Genomic DNA, 17,041 nt, shown 5'->3' with positions numbered 1-17,041 from the left:
ATTGAGTTGCTCTGTCTGTCATCTCACAGACAGATTCACTGGCCCTGTCTTTCTGGTGTTGGCTGAAAAGTATCTTCTCAGTGGGCTTCCTTAATGGCCTCTCTGAATAGGATGCTCTCTTAGTCCTTAGCCTGCATTCCTTCCTACTGTTGATCCATTGATTATATTCCACGGTCTTTGCAAGCTCCCAGGTGGGACTAGAGCTATACATTTGCACTAAGTAGATACTCCATAAATATTTATTAATTGAACAAGTATGGGTTTCTTTTTAATCAAAAATATCCACATTTTATCAGTGAATTTTTTACCATTACAGAATATATTTGGAGAAATCTACTGCTCCGTGAGTACACATGTGTCAAGGCTTTGGTTTTCTTGTGTCCTGTGTCATGCTTCCCTGAGCTGGCTGGAGTGCTCCTGACCCATGTATGAAGCTCAGCTTCAAACCTTAGGGGTGAGTTCTGTGAAGGCGCTGGGGGGCATTTGGGGGTCTTGTCCTGCTGGACACCACCGTGTCATCTGGGGCCAGATGTGATGTGAGCACCCCCTCTTTTCCTAGCTTTTCCCATCCATCTCTATCCTCTGTCAAAATGTGGATTTCCCACTAACTGTGTCTTTGCAGACAAACTCTGAGATGGGCTATGCTTGGGACTCATTGATATCACAGAGTCTCATTATAAACAGTGTCAAAGGTTTCTGTGGCACTGACATGACCTATGTTCCCAGAGTATGCCCATGAAGAGTCCCATGAGAGTCCAGGAGTCCAGGAAAGATAAATGATTGTGGCTCTAGGTCAAGCCACTCTGGGGGATCCTGCTGGAGATCATGTCACCTCTCAGTCTGGCTCTTTCACTGATTTCCAGCATGGCCTAGGAAAGTCATTTCTACTGAACTTCAGGCTCATCATTTCTAAAATAGGAAATGTTTTTAAATTAATCGATTCATTCAGGACTATGGAATGAACTCGCAGGAAGCTCTGGGCAGTCTCCAAGATGGATTCTCCCTCAGGGTTCTGGCTCCCATCCTCCTTGATCCTATTGAGTTCCCCATTGGACAAAATGGCTGAACCATAGAAATTTCCCAGGGCAACGTTGGACTAGCAAGAGTCTTCAGGGTGTGCCCCCATGCCATCTGATGTGGGTGAGGGGCCATGAGCACTTTTGGACCCAAACCAAGGTTTTGGCTGTGCGGTCTTACTTGCACGAAAATAACAGTGCCTGGATCAGGCCTTCACTGCAAGAGCTGAGCCAGCTTAGGGAGGACCTGGTCCAGGACGCTGGCCCCATGACACTGTGAGGGGACTGTGAGTCCACAGTGAAGTCATGCAACGCAACAAGTGATTCTACATCAGGATAGATGATGCAAGGTATATTTTGGCAGCAGACATGACCAAAAAAATATAAATGACAGAATAGTATGTAGTTACATGTACTCTATACTGTGGCAGTGGTGGGAAAGTGCACGATGGGTCAGAAAGGGGAATGTAAGTTCCAGGAAGCAGGTTGGAGTAATCAGGGGGTAGGGGATGTCTCATGGAGGAAGGGACCAGGAGACTTGTCACTAGTCCCACAGTGTAGAATCAGGATGTGCACTCTGCCTGACCCACGACCGCCAGGGGAATTGGGGGCATTCTAGTTCCAGAGGTTCTACAGACTTAAAATGGGCCTGAGCAGAGCCTCGGTGGTATGTCTCCTTGGTTTCTGGGTGTGGCTCTGTCTCAGCTTCTGGAAGCTCTTGATTCTCCTTTTGCTTTCCTCTATAGCAGCACGATTTCTCGGGTTCAGTGCTGGTAGTTGACACGAATTCTTTCTGAAAAGAAGTGGAACAGAAGTCATCCTTGTTTCCTAAGTAGACCTGAATATATTCAATAGTCATAGCCATTTCCCAGGACCTTTGGCCTTCATCTGCTGGCCAACTCTGAGATTTTTGAAGACATCTTCTACTTTTAATAGATTGAAAGAATTGGTTCGGTTTTTAAAAAATTCAACAAAGTCACACATTTCATAATCTATAAAATGACCTAGAAACATTGAATGAACAAGGTTTGACTGGATGAAGGAAGAATTGGCTTAGTGGAGTTTGTGCCAATGTTTACTCACTCTTGCCCCCGTGTGGCCACTCTCCAGATAGCATAGGGCCGAAATGTTCCAATTTAGCAGATCCAAGGGAAAATTAAGACAAAAGGTTGGTCCCTGAATTCCTTAATTACTAAAAAGCATCCTCTAATTTGTGAGCGGTATTCTACATAGAGTATATCTTAACTAGATAGTAGGGTTAGGTCAGGGTTAAGTTGCATACAGTAACTATGGGCAGCTTATTGTATGTCAATCTTACCTGCCAAAGTGATTTAAAAAAATAAAATAAAACGGGAGAGGATATAGTCACCACAGCACAGTGCACATTACCTGTCCCAGGAGGTAGGTCACTAAGCATAACTATTGTTCCATCTTAGCTGAGGACCAGGAGCTGGTCCTCCAGGTACTGGGCAAGTAGTATCTGTGGCCAGCTGCTCATCTTCCCCCAACACGCCACCCAGCTCAGCACATCCTCTGCTATGCTCAAGGTCAGCAAACAGATGATCCAGTGCAAGTGTGACTCTCTTCTGGGATGTCTTGCTTCCGACAGGTAGAGAAGTGGGCCAGCTCACATACACATGACATGTTCTTTTGGTTCCTTGCTATCTGCCTCCTCTTTCTGTCACCCTGGTCCTGAACCTTTTGCTCCTGTGAGAACTTGGGTTTGCAGAACCTTTCTGTTAACATTTCAAAGTGTAGACCTGTGTTTCCTTTGTTCCCTGTCCTTGGGTCAGAGATGAATGTGGGAAAAGTTATCATACTCTGAAAGCAACAAAAAGAAATGTCAAGTGTGCTCTGCTCCTGACACCTCAGACTTGAAAGCAATGGTCAACTATGTATTTTGTGTTCTACACAATCAGTTTTAGGGACTCATAGATGCATGTGAAATGAAACTGTAGTAAAAGAAATCTCATTTCTGAATTTTTGCCTTGCAGAATACAGTTTAGGGACATTGCCCCTCACCGTCCCTGTCATTTCCAGTCTGGCTAGTGCCCAGTCACACTGACACGGCACAACCGTGACATCCTCCTGGAGCACTCCCGGACCCCTACAACTCTGTCTGGCCAACCCTGCACACCCCCCAGTCCTCCTGAGTGTCCCCTGTCATGGCACTTGTCACACAAGACTGTCATTTGTTATCTCTCAGTCTGTCTTTTCTGCTTAGAGTAGATCTTTCTCATAGATGCCTGGCTGGATGACAGGTGGATGAAATGTTTTCGGATCAATGTCTTAGAACAGGATGTGTCCTTTAAAACCCTGGTGGGTAGGGAGAGTCTCTGTCCCTCTATGTGCCCCCAGACTTGGTGGAACATAGTGTCCAGGACAGGGGATGTGGGAGTCCTCCCAGATGAAGTTTGCTCTGTGAAGGTGGATTCTTTCTGAGATCATTATGGCCACTGCATGGCTGTTCCTGTGAGACAGACAGCATGCTACTGCGTTGTATTCTCCTTGCACACTGTGGCTAACAAAGAGGAAACACACGCTCACACTCACAAGGTCACACTTACACCTCCGTTTCTGAGCATCACTACCATGTAAACTACAGTGAATTCCTATTGGGCTGCAGATCTGTAGATGTGCCATTCAAGGTGTAAATAGAGGAGGATGGAGATGGAGTTCTGGCTAAAAGGATGGCAGTCCTTGCCTCTGGGGTGAAGAAATTAGATTTTACCCAGAAGGTGCTATGTTCTACTCAAAGAAGTGACATGATCCTAAGATCTTGGAGAACAGAGATCGGCACAGATTTTTCTGTGAAGTCTTCTGTAAAGATTTTCTGTTAGGTGTTGCAGTCCTTGTGGTGTCTCTGACAATGACTCCACTCTTGAAGTGTGGCTTGAAAGCAGCCACAGACCATCCATAACTAATATTCCCACCACACTTGACTGACAGAATACAGGGGGACGTCCCATTTGTTCCATGGGGGGTAGTTTCCCACACCAAGATCTGCAACATGATGGAGGATGGGGGAGAGGGCTGTTCTTCTCCAGTGGCAGAGTGGGAGTACACTGGGATCTATCCTGCCTGACCCTGGTCCTTCCACTTAAAAGGAAAAAAAAATAATAGTGAGATTGGCAACAATTAAGGCCTCAGGAATTCCCCCCACATATCTCTGGAGACCTTGAGCTTCTGACAAGATGTTTGTCTGTGGTTGAATTCCATGTAGTTATTGAGTATGTTCCCATTGCCTGGTGGGTATAACTTGTGGGTTATATACCATACAGATAGTCATCTTGTTCAGAACAAGCCTATGAACACATTTAGGGTTTTCCTGAGTTAGGAGAGGATCTAGCATTTGTGGACTTTAGGACGAGTCTGATTCAGCTCTTAGTAATGTTATGGAGCACCTGGCTTCCTGGGTCCTCTGTGACACTGGCACAGGCCTGGCCTGGGCCACTTTTGCAGTTGTGATGCCCCTGGCCTGGGTGGTCCACCCCATGCTTGGCTGGCAGGTTGAGACCTGAGGTTCCTCTCACCTCATTGGCTGGGACAAGGTCACATGAGCATGGACGAGCCAATCCCTGGAGACAGGGATGGAACCGTGAAGATTGGCACAGGTTGTTATGACCTCTGTTGTAATGACTTTTCTAATGGCAGTGGTGGCAAGATCTTCTGGGATGCATCTGTTAATAAAATTAACATTAATTTCTGATAATAAGTTGGTCCAAGGTGCTGGCTTAGCACCTAGCACCTCAGTCCCAGCACCTCGATTATTGTATCGATTACTATTCTGTAGAGACCATGGCTGAGAATGAGCAGGGTGGATGGAAACTGGTCTGGAGTGTACAGGGGAAGGGTATGTGTGTGTAAGGGGTTGGGGATAATAGCTCTGGCCAAGCTGTATCTCCAATTTACCTAGGTTCGAGAAGGTGTGGGGAATCCATGGTGTTTACTGTCCGTCATTTTGCAGAGGAAGAATATGCCTTTTGCATGGAGTATGGCGAGACTTGTTCCAAGCATTCTCTAATTGGTACAGAAGTCGGGGAGAGCAGCACCCTCCCATCTGCTAGGATAGGTGTGAGAGGCTGAGTGCTCTCAAGGAGGTGTCTGGCTTTTGCAGGGCTCACTGTGAATCTGCACACAGTACTGATGAGGACAGTTCACGGTTTTGTTCTGAGGATGGAGCATTGGAAGAAGGCGGTGTATGTGTAATCCTGGGAAGGGGACAGATCTGGAGTTCACTGTAGAGTTATTTCGTGGGAGTGGTGGTGATCTGCAGCATTTGCTTCATAAGATTTCTGCCCTTTACTGAATTCTGGGTGTGGTTTCTGTGACTTTGTCCTAATGGCTGGGATTTCCAAGGAATGGGATTTTTGGGCTTCTCTGTAACAGTTGGTCCATCAGGAGTGGGCAAAACCCATTCTGCTCCTGAGAAGTGTGTCTCTAGTGGCTGGAGTGTGTATTATAAGCCTAGAGGTCAATGGTGAGGTGGTTACAGTGGTCAGCAGGCTATTATGGTTGATGATTTTTATGGGTGAATCCCATAGGATGAGATGGTAGATCTTATTGTTAGGGATCCTCATTAAGTGTCCATAAAGTGTGCTTTCTCTGATTTCATATTCAATATCTTTTTATTGCTCTAATAGCGCTCCTTGCACTTGGTATTTCAATACCAGTGCCCTACAACATTGCCTGCATCTTACCCATGTGTGATGAGATTTTGAGAAAGGAAAATGTTGTCAGTGCTTCCTCAAATTGTACACTGAAGCAGCCAAAGAGTAAAATTTTATTTTTGACATGATGTAGGAAGTATCCTGCTGTGATTCTTAGTTTGAACCAAGGGAGGGGCTCTCCTTTGGTACTGGTAATGAGTACCATAGGCTTTCCTAGGGAAGATTATCAGATTCTATTGGAAACTTGGTCTTTGTTATTGTGGAGGAATCAGGAGTTGACTAATTATTTGTCTCCTCTTTCATTTTCCATGAACATTTCCCCAATATTTCATTTCACACTTTTGCCCTTGTGAAATCATCCCAGCTTTGGCACCAGATCACCCTTCTATGCCAAGGGTATGTTTGGGCCAAGAAAAGTTGCTTCTGGGTGACTGGGATACTCTAGGACCAGAATGCTGTCAGTAGGGAGCTACTGGGATCCTAAATTCCAAACCAGCTCCTGATACCCAGATGAATGATATTTCAGATTTAGAAACTTCAGATAGAAATTTTGTGTCCATGATGACAACTGAAGACAATGTGCCATCCCTAAACCTAATCTTAACCCCTAACTTTAACTCTGAAACCTAAACTGACCTTAAAGCCCAAACTGGAACCCTGAATCCCAAACCTGAAATCGGAACTGGAGTCTGGAATCTGAACATGAGCCCTGGATCCAAGCCATGAACCATGGACTCAAGCCCTAAACCAGAACTCTGGGTCATGAATCCTGAACCCAAATCCCAACATGAACCCAAACCCCAAATTTGACCTTGAACTTAATCTCAGAAGCCCTGAACCATAAACCTAAAGCCCTAAACTCCAAATGTTCCCTTGCACTGACTGTAAATCCTCACTCTGACCCTAAACCCAAAGCCTGATCTGGAACTCTGACTGAAATCTGAACCTGAACCCAAATTCAAACCCTTCACACACTTTGTTTATCCATTCACCATTGATGGATATTTGCAGTTTCTACCTTTTGATTCTTGTGAACATTGTTTGGGTTGGGGGCTAGAGTTAGGGTCCTGGATTGTGGTCAGGGCCAGGCTTGAGATCAAGTTAAGGTCAGAGTGTGGGTCTGCATCAAGGCCAGAGACATGTTCCAAATCACTGTATGGGTCAGAGACTGTTGTCATTCCATATTGTTTCCAATTCATTGTTCCTTAACTATTTGGAGGGAAGTTGGGGGATATTGGGCTCCATGTAGCTTGAATTTCTAGAATGAAATGGCTTCAGCTGGACCCCGGGATGGAATAGGTGCTTCCACTGAAGGGTGAGCTCCCTTAGTCCTGCACTGCCTCCCCCACCTGCAGAGGGTGCAGGACCCCAGCTCCTGCCCTGAGCCTGGCCTGCACAGCTGCAGCTGGGACAGGAGTCTGGCCTCCTCATGACCTGCTGTGGAGACGTCTGGAGGATGTGGAGCCACTCTCTACCCTGACTGGACAAGCTGTGGAGGATGTGGTTCCACATCTACACTGACAGAACCCACTGTGGGGGACCTAGGGCTGCGTCCACACTGACAAAGTCCAGCCTCTTCAGGACCAGCCACTGGAGGTGAAGGCAAGGAGAAGCCACCTGAGTGGGAACTGGCGATGGGGTGCATGATCTCAGGACCTCACAAGGAATGGTGTGCTGTGTAGACACAGGCTTCTGTGGTTTTGTTTGTGGGGACATGGCCTCCAGCAGTGCTGGGTGCGGAGCTGTGGAGTCTCCCCTTTCTGGGCTCTGATGTGCGCCCTGGGTCCCGCATCTGTGTTTGTGTGCATGCATGAGGATTTGGTCCCTGGGGCTCCTCAAACAGTCTGCAGTCAGGGAGTGGATGCTTGCCTTGGTGCCTGTGCTCCCCTGGCCTTGGCCCTGCAGGGTCCTTCCCATGTCCACACCCATTTCGGGGTTGGTCTGGAGTCTGGAAGTTTGGGAGCGATAGTGGGGACTCTGTCGATGGCTTTGGGGAGAGCAGGTATTTTCACAGTATAGATTCTTCCATGAGCACAGAGTGTCTTCCCATCTCTGTGGGTCTCCCTCCATGTCTGTCATCAGTGTCTCATGGCTGTCAGAAGACAGGTCTGTCACTCCCTTGGTTCAGAGGACTCCTAGGTATCTTGTTCTTTTGGATGCAGTAGTAAATAAGATTGTTCTCAGTAGTCTCTTTATGATGGTCCCTTCAGAGCATGTAGAAATGCAAGTGATTTGTGTATATTGATTTTGTTCCTTGCAAGTATCTTTAATTTATTAGTTCTGTTCACTTTAAACTCAAACTGCCAGTTACTTGACCAGCAAAATGGGTTTATTTGGGAAGAGCAGAGAATGGCAATCTCGGATGAGCAAGCTGTGGTCACATCGCAGGCAAGTGTAAGAAACAAAGGAGAGGAACATCATTTCATGGAGAAGGAGGAAGAAGTTGGGAGGGGTGCTTGGAAGGAAAGTCCCCTGGAGAAAGGGGTTCAGGGTGATGAAGGATTCTCACTGGCCGAGCTGTGGGAATGGTGGATCTCTTGTAGGAGATGAACTCTCTGGCTTCCCCTGTGGGGCCTGGAATGGATGAGTCTCCCCTGTGGGGGATTGTAATGTGGGGTCTGTAATGGGCACTGAGTGCCAGGGACCCCCTTCCAGCCTCCCCTTCTGGTGTCCCCAGTCCACTTAACTGAGTTTTCCCCTTCATGCTTGTTCACAGTTCTAGCCAGGTTGTCGTGGAGCATTGTGTGGAATTGAAATTCCAAATCCCATTGCTTCTACTGCACCCGGGACACTGGGGTCCCTGATTTAATCCTCCCATGAGTCTCTTGCTAAAACGTGGCCTCCTCCAATGGTTAGTGGTCTCTCCATGGTGGGTGAACTGGATATGGCAGGGCTTGGCCTCCATCCCGAAGTCTGATGTCCTCTTTGCCTCTGTGATGTGTCGATGTGGATGTCTGGAAGAGTCATTTACTCTGCAGAGATTTCAAATCTGCACCAATTTGTCACAGCAGCACAAATATGCTTTATCCTCACACTCCCCAGCTGTCATTTGTTTACCACATTTGCCACTTCACATGGGCTACTTCCATGCATTTTTACCCCAAACAGGGACACTGGCCCGTGGAACCACCATGTAACCCCAAGTGAGGAAATCATGACGGTTCCCACATTTGAACCCAGACCACAGGCCCACTTCAGCTGTCACCACTAAAATGTCTTCCAGTTTTCATCTTCTGGAACTTCTTCCAGGACTTTCCCTTCTTTGGGTAATGTTTATGGATTTAAGGAGCACAGAGGGCTCCAATCGAGTGATGTTTCTATATGGCTAATGTCACTGGGGCTGCTTTCACTGTCCATCCACGTAGTGACATGCATCAGTCCTTCATTCACTTTTTCAGGGTGACTAAATATAAGAACATAAGAACATCCCATGGTTGTACATCATTCTACAGAACTTTTTCATTCTCTCTGAGGGAGACTGTATGAGTGAAACACCAGTTCCCCATTACCCTTTCCCCTTGGCTCCTGTTGCCACATCCAGCTTTGTGTCCCAGACACCTCATCCAAGTGGAATCATACAGTATCTGTCCTTCCATGACTGGCTGATTTCGCTCTGCGTAAGGACTTCCGGGTTCAATCCGTGTTGTAGCCTGTGTCGAACTCCCTTCGTTTTTAAGCCTGAATCATGTTCCATTGTATATAACCACACTTTGTTTATCCATTCATCTGTCAGTCGACACTTGCGTTGCTTCCACCTTTTGGCTGTTGTGAGAAATGCTGCTCTGAATAAGGTATTTCTACTTTCAATTTTAGGGGGCATATAGGCTGCAGTGGAATTCTGTGTTTAATATTTTCAAGAACTACCATATTTTTACCCCACAAATGAGTCATTTTACATCATTCCTTCATAGGGCAGAACAAGATTGTCATTTATGGGTCTACCTCATTTTGTTTGTCCTTTTCCCCATGGATGGACATTTGCACAGTTTCTGGTTTTTGCCTATTATGAACGCTGCGGCTATGAATATTCCTGTACATTTTTGTTTCTTTGTTTGTTTGAACCAGTGTTTTCAATTTGGGGGGTATATATCTAGGAGTACAATTGTTCAACCATATGATAGTTCTATTTTGATCTATTTGAGTAAATGCCAAACTATTTTATATGTAGACTGTATCATTTTCCACAACACATGCTTAAGAGTTTCAGTTTCTCAACATTCTTTTGTTATTTTTAGTTTTCTTGATCATAGTGATCCTACTTGTGTGAAAGGACATCTAACTGTTTAAATCTTCCTTTCCATAAAGACTAATGATGTTTAACATCTATTCATGTGCCATTCACCATTTGTATGATTTCTCTGGAAGACGGTCTATCCAAGTCCTTCGTCCATTTTAAAAATGGGGTTGTCTTTTTGTTGAGAAGTTGTAAAAGCTCTTTACATATTCTGGGCAACAGACTCTTATTAGATAAATAATGTGCAAATATTTCCTTCCATTCTGGGGGCTGTCTTTTCACTTTCTGGATAGTATCTTGTGATGTACAAAGATTGTTAATTTTTTTTTTACATTTCATTTTTAAGTGAGAGAGAGTTTGAGAATGGACAGGGAGAGGGAGAGGGAAAGAGAATCTTAAGCAGGCCCCACAGTCAGTGTGGAGCCTGGTGTGGGCCTCAATCTCATGACCCCGAGATCATATTCTGAGCCAAAATTGAGAGTTGGACAGTTAACCAAATTAGCCACCCAGGCACCCAGGACAGATTTTCAACTTTGAGGATATTATTTTATCTATTTTTTTCTTTCCCTTCTTATGCTTTGGTGTCACATCTAAAAGCATTGCTAAATCCAAGCTTATGAAGACTGATCCCCATTTGTTTCTTCTAGAGTTTATCATTTTACCTCTTACATTAAAAGCTTTAACTTATTTTGAGTTAATATTTATATATGGTTTGAGGTAAGGGTCCAGTTCCATTCCTCTGTATATGTATAGGCAATTGTCTAGCACCCTTTGTTGAAAAGACCATTCTGTCCCCCCACTGTAATGTTGTCCACTCTTGTCAAAATTCAGAGGACCATAGATGAAGGGGTTTATTTCTGAGCTCTCAGTTAAATCCCACTGATCTATATGCATACTTTAAAATTTTTAAATTTTAGGGGTGCCTGGGTGGCTCAGTGGGTTAAAGCCTCTGCCTTCGGCTTGGGTCATGATCTCAGGGTCCTGGGATTGAGCCCCACATCGGGCTCTCTGCTCAGTGGGGAGCCTGCTTCCTCCTCTCTTTCTGCCTGCCTCTCTGCCTACTTGTGGTCTCTGTCTGTTCAAATAAATAAATAAAAAAATAAAAATTTTTAATTTTAAAATTTAAATTCAATAAATTAACATAGCATGTATTATTTGTTTCATTGTATATGCATACCTTTGCGACAGTATCACAATGTTTTATTTGCTGTTGCTTTACATTAAGATTTGAACTTTGGAAGTATGACCTTTCACTTTTCATTTTCTTTTTCAAGATGGTTTGGGCTATCTTGTGGTCTCTTAAAATTCCATATGACTGTTATGTTTAGCTTGTGCAATTCTTCCCAAAGGCCTTTGTGAAATTTCTTGGGAACACATTGAATTTCCACATTGCACTGGGTACTGTTGCCATCTTACCAATAGTATGTGTTTTCATCACCATGGGGTTTCCTCAGATTTATTTAGGTTCCCCTTACTTTCTTTCAGCCATGTTTTGTAATTTTCAGTGTACAAGACATACACCTTGATTACATCTACTCCCAAGTGTTTTGTCAATGTTGATGTTCCCTAAAATGAAATTGTTTTCTTAAATTATTTTTTGGATGATTCATTGCTAGTGTATACAAATAAGAGACATTTTTGTGTCTTAATATTTTGTCCTGTAACTTTGCAGAATTAGGGAACTGGTTGTAATAATTTCTGTTGATTCTTTAGGAAGTTCTCTATATAAGATGATGCCTTCTCTGGTCTCTGAATTGACCTAGTTCTACTGTTCCTTTCACATGTGGATTCCTTATTTCTTGCCTCACTGTTTTGGATAGAACTTTCAGTACAATACTGAGCAAGAACTGAAAGCCAGCATGATGGACTTTTTTTGTGATTCAGAGTAGAGCTGTCAGTCCTCAAATTGAGCATGGTGTTTGATTAGGGTTAGGGTGGGGATAAGGGTTAGGGTGAGGGTCTACCAGTCCTTTGATATACAGAGCCCATTCTTCAGAGTGATCTTTTCAGAACATAACCTTTGAGCCTCTCTGTGATCCACTCCCCAGCTGCTCATCCTCTCCAGCCTTATATCTCCCACCCTATCCCCCAACTCCATGGGCCTCCCAGGTATATGGTCATCCCACATGTGCCTCGGGCCTGACTCCAAGCCTTTACATTATCTCTGCCCTCTGCCAGGAGCACTCCTCTCTCCCCACTTCATGTCTGGTTTGATCCCTCATTGGCTGGACCTGGACTTACCCTGGTGACCTGACCTGTGGCTGGTGGGTGTGTGAGGCCTTGTCCCCTATTTAAATGTAGTGCCTACTTTCCCTGGGTGAGCGAATTACTAACCTGCCAGGTATGGGGCATACACAGGGAAGTAGCCTTAGTGCTTGTGTGAAAAAAAAAAAAAAATCAGTCTCAGGGTGCCTGGATGGCTCAGTCGTTGAGTATATGCCTTTGGCTCAGGTCATGATCCCAGGGTCCTGTGATCAAACCCCAGGATGTCAGGCTCCCTGCTCAGTGGGGAGCATGCTTCTCCCTCTTCCACTCCCCCTGCTTATGTTCCCTCTCTATTTGTCTCTCTGTCAAATAAATGAATAAAACCTTAAAAAATTTGTCTAGAGGGGCTCACCACCATTGCTGACAATGGGGGAGCTGCAGTCTCCACAGATATTCCCCTCAAAGAGACAAGATTTAAAACTTCTTGGGGCCAGGGAGATGGAGACCTGGACCTGGGAGCTTACTCTGTTGAATTAACAACTGGAACCCAAGCAAGCCCCCTATTCTTCCATTAGTCCTCTTTCAATTCCCGTGGGCTGGACCTGATTCCTGATCTGGGGGAGTTTGAGGGTGAATGACTTCTAGGAATAGCAGTGTTTGATTGATGGACCTTGTCAGCAAGAGGCCGAGTAGCCTTCAAGGGAGGACCCTATAGGGGGTAGAGATCACTCTGTGGGGGCCAGAGACAGCCTACTCAAAGCAAAGTGGGGCAGGTGGCCAGCTCTGCTGATTCTATCCATCTGTAGGCTATAGAAAGGAGGGCTGGGCCCAAATGTGCTCCACTCCTGGCTGGAGGGCACAGGACCTCCAGGGGGTTGGCCAGGGGAGGGTACCCATAGGGTTTGCCTCAGAGCTCAGCACAGGGGGCATGTTCCTGGCTCCAGCATGCTGACTGTGGGGTTTGTTTCTTGCCTCTGAAGCCTCAGGCTCCCCTTTGTATGATGGGGTGCCAATGGCCCCCATCTCTGGGAACAGAAGATAGAGAGGTCTCATGAGCAGACTTTCTCTGGATAGGCTGGGAGAGTGACTGTTGCTTAAAGCAACTTAGGGCCTATACCCTTGAAGAAGGTGAACACGTGGGTGGCTCAGTGGGTTAACATTCTGCCTTTGGTTTAGGTCATGATCCCAGGGTCCTGGGATTGAGCCCTGCAATTGTCTCTCTGCTCACAGGGGGCCTGCTTCCCCCTCCTCCTACTCTGCCTTCCTCTCTGCCTACTTGTGATCTCTCTCTCTGTCAAATAAATAAAATCTTTAAAAAAAAAAAAAAAAGAAGGTGCACACATCCATGACCCCCAATTCCGGGGTTCTGCTGTGAGCCTCTGACAGTAACCCTCCTCCTGGCTTGCCCCTTGTCCCTGTAGATAGGTTGTCTTCCTTCAGTTATTCCTGCAGAGGGCAGAAAAGCCCATCATAGTGGGACACAGGGTCACCTACTAGGTCTTTATCCACAAGCTTGCTGCGGGGTCCGTGTGCCACCCAGGAAGGCTGGAGGGTGGTGGTCCTCGAGGTCCCCAGCACCCTGCACTGGTAGGATATGTCCCTGCAGTGCATGGTGATGATCAGCCTCTTCTGTGAGCAGCACTTCCTCCATGAGGTGGACAACCTGGTGTGTGCGGATGTGGAAATGAAGTTCTGCAACCATGTGGGCATGGAGATCCTGTCCCCCCTCTTTGGCACCCTGCACCTCAGTTTCTACTGGGTGGCCTGTGAAGACTTCAGTTACCAGCACCGGCCACAGTCACAGGCTGTGGGACTGTGTCTCATCCCTAGGGGCCAGGGTGACGTTTACTACATGGGGGCCTTTTTTGGGGAGATTGGAGTGGAGGTTCACCAATTGACCTTGGCCTGTCATCAGGCAATGGGGGTTGACCTGGCCAATGGTATCGAGGTTGAGCGGTGTGATGAGAGCCACTTGAACAGGTACCTGCTGGTTCACAAGCCCAGCAAGATGCTATCCCTGGAGGACCTGTGGGACCCACGGCACCTCGGCTGCACACCCTTCATGAAGAAGCTGAGATTCCCACCATGCCCAGGAATCACCAGGACATCCAGGAATCATGAGGGGCTGTTCCTGTCTCCATCGGGGGTGCTGTCCTGAGCAGAGCTGTCAGATCAGTTTCCTACTTCTGTCCCCTTGAGGGAGACCGTGGAGCCCAGCACTGCCCACGGGCATGTCTAGGGCCCCCAGCTGCACCCGCAAACAGGAGGACTGCCTGGGGACACAGGGTCCTCTCTTTGGGGTCACTAATTTTGATAACTTCTGGGTCATTTGGAGCTGTGACGGCTCCAGCTTTATGTCGGATGTTTTTCCCATGTCAGTGCTGAGCAGCCATCTTTAAAAAGAACAATTGAGGGAAAAGTTTTCTTCCTCGTTCTAGGAAAACACAACCTGGTAGGGCTGAGAGTGCTCCTGCAGAAGCCTGGAGCCAGGATGACCTCTGGTTGGGTCTTCCCTCCCAGTCCGTGCACCTTGCCATGGCCATGGGGCTTCAGGGTATGGGGTGCACTGAGCCACCTCTCAGACCTCCAGTCCTCTGACCACTGGAGACCATGGCCATGGCCCCCCTCCAGGAACACAGAGCCCTCTGAGTTATGTACTGCTTCTGCCTTGGATTTATTTTTTATTTTTAAATTTAATTTAATTTTTAAAACTTAAATTCATTAGCCAACATATAATATATCAGTAGATTTTAACACAGTGTTCAGTGATTCATTAGTTGCCTATAACACCAAGTGATCATCACAACATGTCCCCTCCTTAATATCTGTCACCTAGCTACCCCATCCTGCCACGCCCCTCCCATCTGTCACCCTTAGTTTTCTTCTTGCAGTCCAGAGTCTCTCATGGTTTGTCTCCCTCTCTGATTTCATCCTGTTCAGTTTTCCCTCCCTTCCCCTGTGGTCCTGCACTGTATTCCTTACATTCCATGTATGAGTGAAACCATATGATAATTGTCTATCTATACTTGACTTATTTCACTCAGCATAATCCCCTCCAGATCCATCCATGTTGATGCAAATGGTCGGTATTCATCCTTTCTGATGGCTGAGTAATACTCCATTGTATATATGGACCACATCTTCTTTATCCATTCATCTGTTGAAGGACACCTAGGCTCTTTCCACAATTTGGCTATTATGGACATTGCTGCTATGAACATGAGGGTGCAGGTTGCCCTTCTTTTCACTACATCATATCATTGGGGTAAATACCCAGGAGTGCAATTGCTGGGTTGTAGGGCAGCTCTATTTTCAACTTCTTGAGGAACCTCCACACTGTTTTCCAGAGTGACTGTACCCACTTTCATTCCCACCAACAGTTTAGGAAGGTTCCCTTTTCTCCACATCCTTGCCAACACTTGTTGTTTCCTGTCTTGTTAATTTCAGCCATTTTAACTGGTATAAGGTGGTATCTCATTATGATTTTGATTTGTATTTCCCTAATGTTGAGGAATGGTGAGCACTGCTTTATGTGTCAGTTGGCCATCTGGATGTCTTCTTTGGAGAAATGTCTGTTCTTGTTTTTGGCCTATTTCTTGATTAGTTTATTGTTCTGTGGGTATTGAGGAATAATTTCCTTCTAGATTTTGGATACTAGCCCTTTAACTGATATGTCATTTGAAAATATCTTCTCTCATTCTGTTTGCTGTCTTTTCATTTTGTTGACTATTTCCTTTGCTATGCAAAAGCTTTCTATCTTGATGAAATCCCAACAGTTTATTTTTACTTTTGTTTCCTTTGGAGACGTGTCTAGCAAGAAGTTGCTGTGTCTGAGGTCAAAGAGGTGCTGCCTCTGTTCTCCACAAGGATTTGGGTGAATTCCTGTCTCACCTTGAGGTCTTTCATCCATTTGGAATCTATTTTTGTGTATCGTATAAGGAAATGGTCCAGTTTCATTCTTCTTCATGTGGCTGTCCCATGTTCCTAGCACCATTTATTGAAGAGACTGTGTTTTTTCCATTAGACATTCTTTCCTGCTTTGTTGAAAATTCATTGGCCATAAAGTTGAGGGTCCATTTCTGCATTCGCTATTCTGCCACATGGGTCTATGTGCCTGTTTTTGTGCCAGTACCATACTGTCTTGGTGGGCACTGCTTTGTAATACAGCTTATGCTTACCTGCCTTTGTTTTAAATGGTTATTTCTGTGCTGGCATTTGTGAAATGTGGGCACTCACTCAGTCTGGATGCACATCCTGTTGAGATTCCTCAGTGCCCACTGGTGGGTCTGCACTAGTGCCCTCATCTGCCTGCACTGCATCTTAGCAAGCATTCACTGAGTGCCTACTGTGAGCTCAGTCACCAACAAGGGTCAGAGCAGGAGAATGAGAACTAAGACACAGGATCCCTGCCCTTCTGCGTTGGCTCTGTTCTCCTGACTCACCCTGTCCTCCTGACTCACTTCTTTCCTACTGTGATGTAATTGACATACAACTGATAAGCATGATTCAGAGTACAGTTCAGTGGAAATAAGTACATTCGCCATTCTGTACCTGTTACCTCCATCCATCACCACCACTTCTTCATTATCCCAAACTGAACCTCTACCCGTAAGACCTGAATCCCCCATTCAACAATCCCCTGCCCCAGTGCCCAGCAGCTCCTTGCAACTCTATGAGTTGGAGTGCTCTCTGTCCCTCACAAATAGGGTCCTCCAGTATCAGTCCTTTAGGGACTAGCTTATTTCACATAGCACAATGGCCTCAAGCTCTGTCCCCATGACCCTGGACCTGACACACTTTTCCCCAGAGGAATGTTTCAGCTCTTCTTGTCTAAGCTGAGCCTCCTCAGTCTCCTTTGCTCCCCTCACCTTCCTCCTCAGCCTGAAGATGACCCCAATAAGTCTGCAGCTTTGAAG

The 17,041-nt window shown here is 46.0% G+C and overlaps 1 pseudogene; it reads left to right on the top strand.

Moving 5' to 3' along the window:
* The first annotated feature begins 1,464 nt into the window (after nt 1-1,464).
* LOC131827604 (histo-blood group ABO system transferase 2-like) lies at nt 1,465-14,246 on the top strand (annotated as a pseudogene).
* The last annotated feature ends 2,795 nt before the right edge of the window (nt 14,247-17,041 follow it).

The sequence above is a fragment of the Mustela lutreola genome, chromosome 1 (genome assembly GCF_030435805.1).
Source record: "Mustela lutreola isolate mMusLut2 chromosome 1, mMusLut2.pri, whole genome shotgun sequence".
Classification (NCBI taxonomy): Eukaryota; Metazoa; Chordata; class Mammalia; order Carnivora; family Mustelidae; genus Mustela; species Mustela lutreola.
Note: the sequence above shows the minus strand (reverse complement) of the source record. Positions and strands in the feature narration are given on the sequence as shown.